Source organism: Mesoplodon densirostris, chromosome 9, assembly GCF_025265405.1.
Source record: "Mesoplodon densirostris isolate mMesDen1 chromosome 9, mMesDen1 primary haplotype, whole genome shotgun sequence".
NCBI classification, from domain to species: domain Eukaryota; kingdom Metazoa; phylum Chordata; class Mammalia; order Artiodactyla; family Ziphiidae; genus Mesoplodon; species Mesoplodon densirostris.
Window position 1 is genome coordinate 24,279,710 of NC_082669.1, and position 7,579 is coordinate 24,287,288.

Sequence of the window (7,579 nt, forward strand, 5' to 3'; positions counted from 1 at the left end):
ACTTCACACAGTTTACATTGTAAAGCCAATCACCACTGCTTTAATAAAGCCCCTCAACTGAAATACTGTTCTGCTTCAGAAAGATGAAGCGATTTTGAGGTTATTTCACTACTTTGAAACATAGCATTTTCCTCCTTCAAAATAATCTTGACACATGTAATTAAGAAACTGTCAGACCATTATTAATTTTTAATTTAAAACCTAAATGAAATAATTACAGGAATCAATCAATAAGGCACCTATTCAAATTACAGAGCAATTACATAAATACTCAAAATTAATACTTTAGGCCAATTCTTGAAGATTTCCGTCTATAATATGCTAAGACTTCAAACAACACAAAAAGTGTAACATGGGGACCATGAATAGTTCCTTCCTTAAACAGACAGAAAGGACCATGGCAGAGGGCCACACCGGCCATGCCCAAGGCACTCAAGCTGGAACGCTTTTTAAAAGTTAATTGATTTCCAACAGACACTTATTTCAGGGATCTCAAAAACATCCCAATTCCGTCCAAAATCACATTGGGAGGGAAAAGCCTAATTACCGCGAATTTCCAGCAAAGGGCTCTGCAGAGACGAACTGGGGAGAAGAAGGAAGAAAGATAAAGGAGAGCAGAAGGTGTTTTCTAGAACCAGTCCGACAAATGGCACTGCGCACATCTCTGCACAGCGGCCGACCCTCCATACCTCCGACTAAAGGGCTCTTTTACTTGGAGATGCGGACAGTCCATCATTTCAAACTGAAATGGCAGCTGGAAAATGTGGAACAGCTGGCAGAGAGCTGGGAGAAAATGTTTTACATAAATATATGTACATATAAACTGGCAGAGGGCCACGAGAGCTGTACCCAAGGCCGGAGTCTGTTCGGGACTGCACACCCCGGAGATGAGACCCTGGGGGCGGGCGGGAGGAGTTGCGGGGAGGATGCCTCCTTCATACTCTGTCTACACGGGGTCAGCAAGGGAAGCGTGGGTCCAGCTGCTCTCGGGATGGCATCTCCCAAAGGAGGTGTAATCAGGGACGTGAGCACAAAGTTCAGGGGAGGATAAAAGGCCTGGGTGTGCGGTGGAGCTTCGGCATCTGGCAATCTGCTTAGAAGTCGCTTCACAAACTCTCCAAGTTTGGGTAAATATTTATTCCCTCTCCACCTCCTCCCGGCCCTGTGCCCTCTGCAACTGCAAAAAGTAACTGTCCCCTGCAGAGTGATTCATACCCAACTCTGCTCGGTGAAAATGCGGCCTCTTAAATGACTATTGCAGGGGCCACGGTTACCCCCCGCCCAACTTCCACCGCTCACTCCCTGCAGCTTCTAGTGCTTTTCTTTCTTTTGTTTTCTTTTTTTTTTTTTTAATGCTGTCCCTGGAAAAGAAAAGAAATGAAAGAATACCAAATCATCCACAGATGGTACAGCTTTCACTTTTCCTCTCTCAGGACGGAGGCGCGCCTCCCTCGGATGGGAAGCGCAGGCTGGAGAAAGCCCCCGCCGCGGCGCTCCCCGCGCGCACCCACCTCGCCGCCCGCCGCCTTCCGCGCCCGGCCCCCCGGGGGGGATGCAACAGTGCGAAGGCGGGCGCCGGGGCCCCGGGGGCTAGCGGAGTTCCTTTAAGCCCTCGGGGTGGGGAGTGGGGGCTTGGGGCGCCGTCGCCGCGGCTGCTGCAAACTTCTGCCCCCACCCCGCCCCAACTTCGGGAGGTGAAATTCTCCAGTCCGTCTCCGGATGGCCGCCGACTCAGACGCTGGGAAGGCGAGCAGGAGGGGGCGAAGGGAACACTCGCTCCGACGCCTTACCCGCTGCTCCCGAAATCTGGGCGCCTCTGGACAGCCATATTCAGTTCCTCCCGCGCCCCCCGTCGGGGACCCCCCCCCCGTCGACCCGGAGGCGCGGGCGCGGCCGCCGGAGCGGGCTCCCGGGTGCGGAGCCCCGCGAAACAAAGAACTTCGGGCGGGACGTACCTGCGGCGGCGGCGGCTGTCAAGTCCCCGAACTTCCCATAGACCCGCGTCCGGGGCGCGGGCGGGCAGCTCCGGGCTCCGCGCGGCCGCGGGCGGCTCGGGCTACGGCGAGCGTCCGGGCAGGGCGCGGGGGGCGCCGGCGGCGGGCATGGTGCGGCGCAGGCGGCCGCCGGGCGCGCGGGGAGGGCGGGTCGGGGCGGCGAGGGGGCGCGAGGGCGAGGGTGCGAGCGCGCCGGCGGCGGTGGCGGTGGCGCTGCCCCTGCCCGCTCCCGCCCGCTCGTGCGGCTCCGGCATCGGTTTCAGGGATCGTGTAATCCGATCCCTTCTGACTCACAGGCCCTGAGTGACAGTTCTGATTTGGTTCACCCGCGGGAGGGAGGAGAAAGAGAAAGAAAGAAAGCCCCCACCGCACTCCCCTCCTGGCATCCAATCGACTTTCTGGAAGAAGGTCCCATCCCGGCCTGGAAACCCGCGCGGGCTTGGAGGCGCCCCCCGCCCGGACCCGCGCAGCCTGCGCTACTCACGGGTGGAAAAGTTGTTCTTCGGCTCTGCGCTTCCCTCCCTCGCGCTCCCTCCTTCCCTCCTCTTCCTCCTCCTCCTCCCCGCGCTCCTCCTCCCCCAAGTTTTAACAGATGTTGCCGGACTCTCGGCTCTCGCTCGTGCTCCCTCTTCCCCCGCCCCCGCCCCGTCCCTTTTCTTTCGGCCCCTCTCCGGCGGCGCGGTGGGGACGCGCCGAGCAGCAGGACGCCTGCCGCCGCAGGGGGCGAAGTTGGGAAAACTTGGAGGAGTGCGGCTCGCCTTACTTTTGCTTTCTCGCTCCCTGCAGGCCGCGCCGGGTGCCCGCGCTTCCCCGCCCGCCGCGTCCCCGCGCCCGCAGCGGGTCCCAGCGGCGACGCGGGCGGTGGCGAAGAGGCGGCGCGGGCCGGGGTCGGGGGCTGGCGGGGGGGAGCCCGGGCGCCCCGAGCCACGCGCGCGCTCCCTCCCCGCCCTCCGCCTCCTCCGCCCCTCCCCGATCCTCACACGGACACATTCAAGCCTGCTCCTCCTCTTCCCCCTCCTTGACCCCGCGCCCGCTCGGCGCGCCGAGGCCCCACCCACCCGGCGAGGGGAAGGGGGCCCGGGCGTGAGGTCACCGCCGCCGTCCCCGCCCGCGCTCGCCACACTGCCGGGACGCCCCCGCCGGCCCGCGCCCAGCGCGCCCCGGCAGCGTCTCCCAGATCCCCTCGCCTCCCAGCCCGCCTCTCCCGCTCCCTTTTCTCCCCGCTCCCAGTTTGGGCTCCCTTTTTCTTCTTTTAAGGCCTCTCTGATCACAACCCCCGCTCCTTGGCTCGCCCACTCCTTGTACATTTCCCCAGGCCAACCCTGAAACTCCCCTTTTCTCCGGAGGATGCTTTTGAAAGTTCAGGGTTTTTCTCTCCACCGGACTCATCTGCCCTTTGGGGCCAAATCTGGGAAGTGGGAGCTCCCACTACACAGCCTGCTGTCCCCATGGGCTACTTTATAAAGGACACAAAAACAAAGACCCCGGGCTTGGAGCCTGGACTCCAACGTGGTGCTTTTCCCTGAGCTACAAAGTGTCTCTGTCCCTGATTGATTTTCAGCGGCCCATACCAGAAAAAAATTATTTTCCCTCTATTCTCAACCGGCCAGCCTGCATCCATCTGTTCCCTTTCAGTGTACTCAACCTGGACCTGTAACCCAAAAAAGAGAGTCCCCATGGGGGGAAACAAAGGGGGAAAAAAAAGAATGGAAAGAAAACCCCTGTGGCATCCCCAAATCCGTTCTTCGTGGGGTAACTGAGATTCCACCCACCCACCCACCGGCCGCCAGCAGCGCCTCGGAGCTCAGGGTGCACTTGTGTTGACTCGATGAGCGTCTTAACTGAAGGAACAGCGTACGTGGATGAACGATTAGCTATAGGATCTGAAGAGCATTTTGAGATTCAAATGCTTAACTGGAGAATTTTGAAGGGAACTGATGGTGGTATTCACTATTTGTTTCCTGGGACTTGTTGCTTATCTCAAAGACTCCACAAAAGCAGACCCTGCCTTAAGCTTTTATGGTAGAAGCAGTGAAGATAAAGGAGGGCTGAAGGTCCTTTTTAGCCATTCATTTTACGATTTCTCTCTCTACCTCACCATGCTTGGAAAAAAAAAAAAAAACTCACCACTGACTCATCATACAGAGCAGGGGTCTCAGGATACATGGGTGGTGGTCCCAGCTTCCCCTCACTAACTGGCCTTAGGCCCAGGAGGATTGTCTGAGCCCATCTGTGGGATGGTGATAGGAAAACCAGGCCGCATACCTCCCAGGATTTGTAAGGGTTTCCAATGAGATAATGCGTGTGAAAGTAGAAAGGGACACAAATGTGTAAGAATTATTATTATACTTCCCGTATATACTCCAGCATCAGTCACAGTATTTTTTTGTATTCAAGTACTGCTTCTGCCTCAATCACATGAATGCAAATAATACATCCTGATGGCCTCCTCTGTTCACCCAATGGCAAAAAAATAAATAAAAAGGAGACAGACAGCCAATAAATCAACAACTGGAATAAACTAGACATTTTGACTTTTACTTAAAAGTCTTTTGCACATTTTGGATCATGAAGATCTTGATTCTCAGTTTTAAAAAGACAAGAACAAAGAAAAAGCAGTTCATCTTTCCCCCTTATGCCCATCAGAATAGCTAAAAACAAGAGGAGAAATAAAGCTGGTGTCTCCTGTGTGTCCCTGTGTCCTCACCTTAGATTCTTGACAGAAATGAACAGTTTTCTGCTTTAGTGGTAAACATATATGTGAGTGGGAACATCTGGCAGAAATAGTAGCGGAAATAAAAAACTTGGTTAGCCCTCGTGTGAGTTAAATACTGCCATAATGCAACGACTTTCAATCTATATTAACACAAAAATTATTTTTCCAAAGGAAATCTTCTGTGGAATCCCAAAATACAAAAGAAAGCTACTCTGGTTGCAGTTGGGTGGGGTCTCAGGGCCCAGCCCCCTAGCCTTGTTTTCTTCAATGGCTCCTGAGACGGCTCTAAAAACCCCAAAGTCACCCTGACACTCAATAGTGTAACCTCCTTGCAATAATAAACAGGCACTTACAGATTTACAGGCCTTCGTCCATGTCTAAAATTCCACCATTATAGAGTCACTTACTGACAGCTTTCATCAGTTCTCTTTTCAAACGCAAATGTCCTAGGACATTTTAACATATATATATATATATATATATATATATATATATATATATATATATATGTCTTCAAAATGATCAAGCTTATAAGACAGTTTTTGTTTGTATGTCTTTTGGCAACAAATTGGATGAAGTAGGAGACTTGAAGATCTTAGTATGAGTCTCCTAGGGCTGCTTATAACAAAGGACCACAAACTGGGTGGCTTAAAGCAACAGATATCCACTGTCTCCCAGTTCTGGAGGCTAGAAGTCCAGGTCTCAGCAAGGCCATGCTCCCTCTGAAACCTCTAGGAGAAGGTCTTTCCTTGCATCTTCCTAGCTTCTGGTGATGTCTGTCAGTCCCTGGTGTTTCTTGGCCTGCTACTGCTTCACTCCAACCTCTGACGCTATAGGCATATGGCGTCCTCCCTTTGTTTCTCTCTCTCTCCTCTTCCTAAGGACACCAGTCAGATTAGAAGCCCACCCTACTCCAGCATGACCTCATCTTAACTAAGTGCATCTCCACAACCCTGTTTCCAAATCAGATCACTTTCTGAGAGAGTACAGGAGTTAGAACTTTAACATATATTTTTGGGGGGACACAATTCAACCCATAAAAATACTGAAAGTGACAGAAGAGGATGAAGGATCTGCAACTGAGAGGACAAAGGATGAACCTGAGAACAAACTTGGCATGCTCCTCTGTATTGTTTTGCCCTGTCACGTGTGCTTATCCCAATGACTCTTCTTGCCCTCACTTACTATTACAGCTCTTCCATCTCTCTTCACATAAGCCCCCTCTTAATTATTGGGGAATTCCAAGTACCATTTCGTGTGTATTGATAAGCTCCCAGCTGCAAGTGACAAAATTCCAACTCAAATTGGCTTAAGTTGAATTTAAAGTGGGGAACGGGTGTTTTGTTGACTGAAAAGTCCAGAAGTGTCTAGGTAGGTTTCAGGCAAGGTAGGATCCAGGGGCTCAAGCCATGTCAGCCAAGTCCTGTTTCCGTCTTTCAGTTAGGCTTTATTCACACTTCATGCAAATGTTTTTTAGGCAACCAAGGACGGTGGCCAGAGGCAGCTGCATTTTACACAGTCCGTCTTACTGTTTGCATTCCCAGGGAATAATCACCTTGGCCAAGGGGATGCAATATTCCTCTTGGCCAGGCAAGGGGGATAGCTGCATGCCGGGTGAACAATTAGCATAAGTCCTTTACAAAGCCCAACACGATCGATAGCCACCATATTCTTCCTCCCTTCCTGTAAATGCAAGACTGTCCCATTTTCCACTGCTCCCCTCCTGTACATGCAGGACTGTCACCTTTGCTTCAGTTGCCCAACGTAGGGCTGCCTACTGGGAGGTGATACATTCAGTCCACCATGTTCTGGGGCATCCTCAGCACTCTGAAGTCAGTACAGCCCACATCTGTGTGGGGAGAAGGATTTTCTTCTTCTTTGAAGTTATACGTGACCACAAGTTTCTTAATATTTTGTCCTCATGTATGAATATCCCACCAATCTCTTTTTCTGAAAATAGCTCAAGGATTCATACCTTTTTCATCCACAGACTCAAGATAATAAATGTTCATAATGAAAATGCAAACCTTCACATCCATATCCCCCTGTGCATCCACCCAGCCAGCCAGCCACCCACCCACTCACTCACCCGTCCGTCTGTCTGTCTGTCCATTCATCCGTCCATTCATCCATCCATCCACCTCCCCATCCACCCACCCATTCACCAGTGATGGTTTACTATTGGACCAAGCCTACCTGCCACATACTGTCTACACTTACGGTGAGTTATTTTCCAGGAGGCTTCTCAGTCTGGCATGCAAATAGACTCCTTACAGACGACATAACCAGCCCAGCCAATTTCCAAATGTTTCCGAATTCAGTAGAGAACATAGCTTAATGCTGAAACTAGGACCTTTAACATCTGTCTGTCTGTATGTCTTTTGGAAGTTTGTAGGTGCCAGTTAAAGAGTCTCACCACTTTGAGAAATGATGGGAATAGAAATACCATCCTGGCTGCATTAGAGAACTAGACTCCAAAGACAATAACTTTTCTTCCATCCAACCATGCTCCCCCCAGCTGACTGACCTATCCCCCGCCACGAGTGGGAGCAGCTGGAAAAGGCAGACCTCCCTCCCAGCCAGGAAGCCCTGACTTCGGAGCTATCTCATGGATGTGAGTACAAGGAGAAGGGGAATTCGGCCCTTGGAGGGGTGCAAAGGAGGTACAGCAGGAGCCCGCGTTCCAGACCCCAGTGTCGCTCTACTCGACGTTCTCTCTCCCTCCCCCTCTCTCCTCTGACTCCTAGTTTCCTAAAGTGCTCTCTTCCGATTCACCCCCCAGGGCCAAGACAACTGATTCCTAGACTGAGCTGATCTGACGTCCTGAGGGCACCTCAGACCCTTTAGGTTTCCTGTTGCACCCCTCTCA

The 7,579-nt window shown here is 52.2% G+C and overlaps 1 protein-coding gene across 1 annotated transcript in view; it reads right to left on the minus strand.

Moving 5' to 3' along the window:
* GLI3 (GLI family zinc finger 3) overlaps positions 1–2,051 on the minus strand; it is a 280,874-nt gene extending 278,823 nt beyond the window's left edge. The window contains exon 1 of the mRNA XM_060107530.1: positions 1,956–2,051. The gene's annotated coding sequence lies outside the window, so the exon portion shown is untranslated. The remainder of the gene's footprint in view (positions 1–1,955) is intronic.
* Between the last annotated feature and the right edge of the window lie 5,528 nt (positions 2,052–7,579).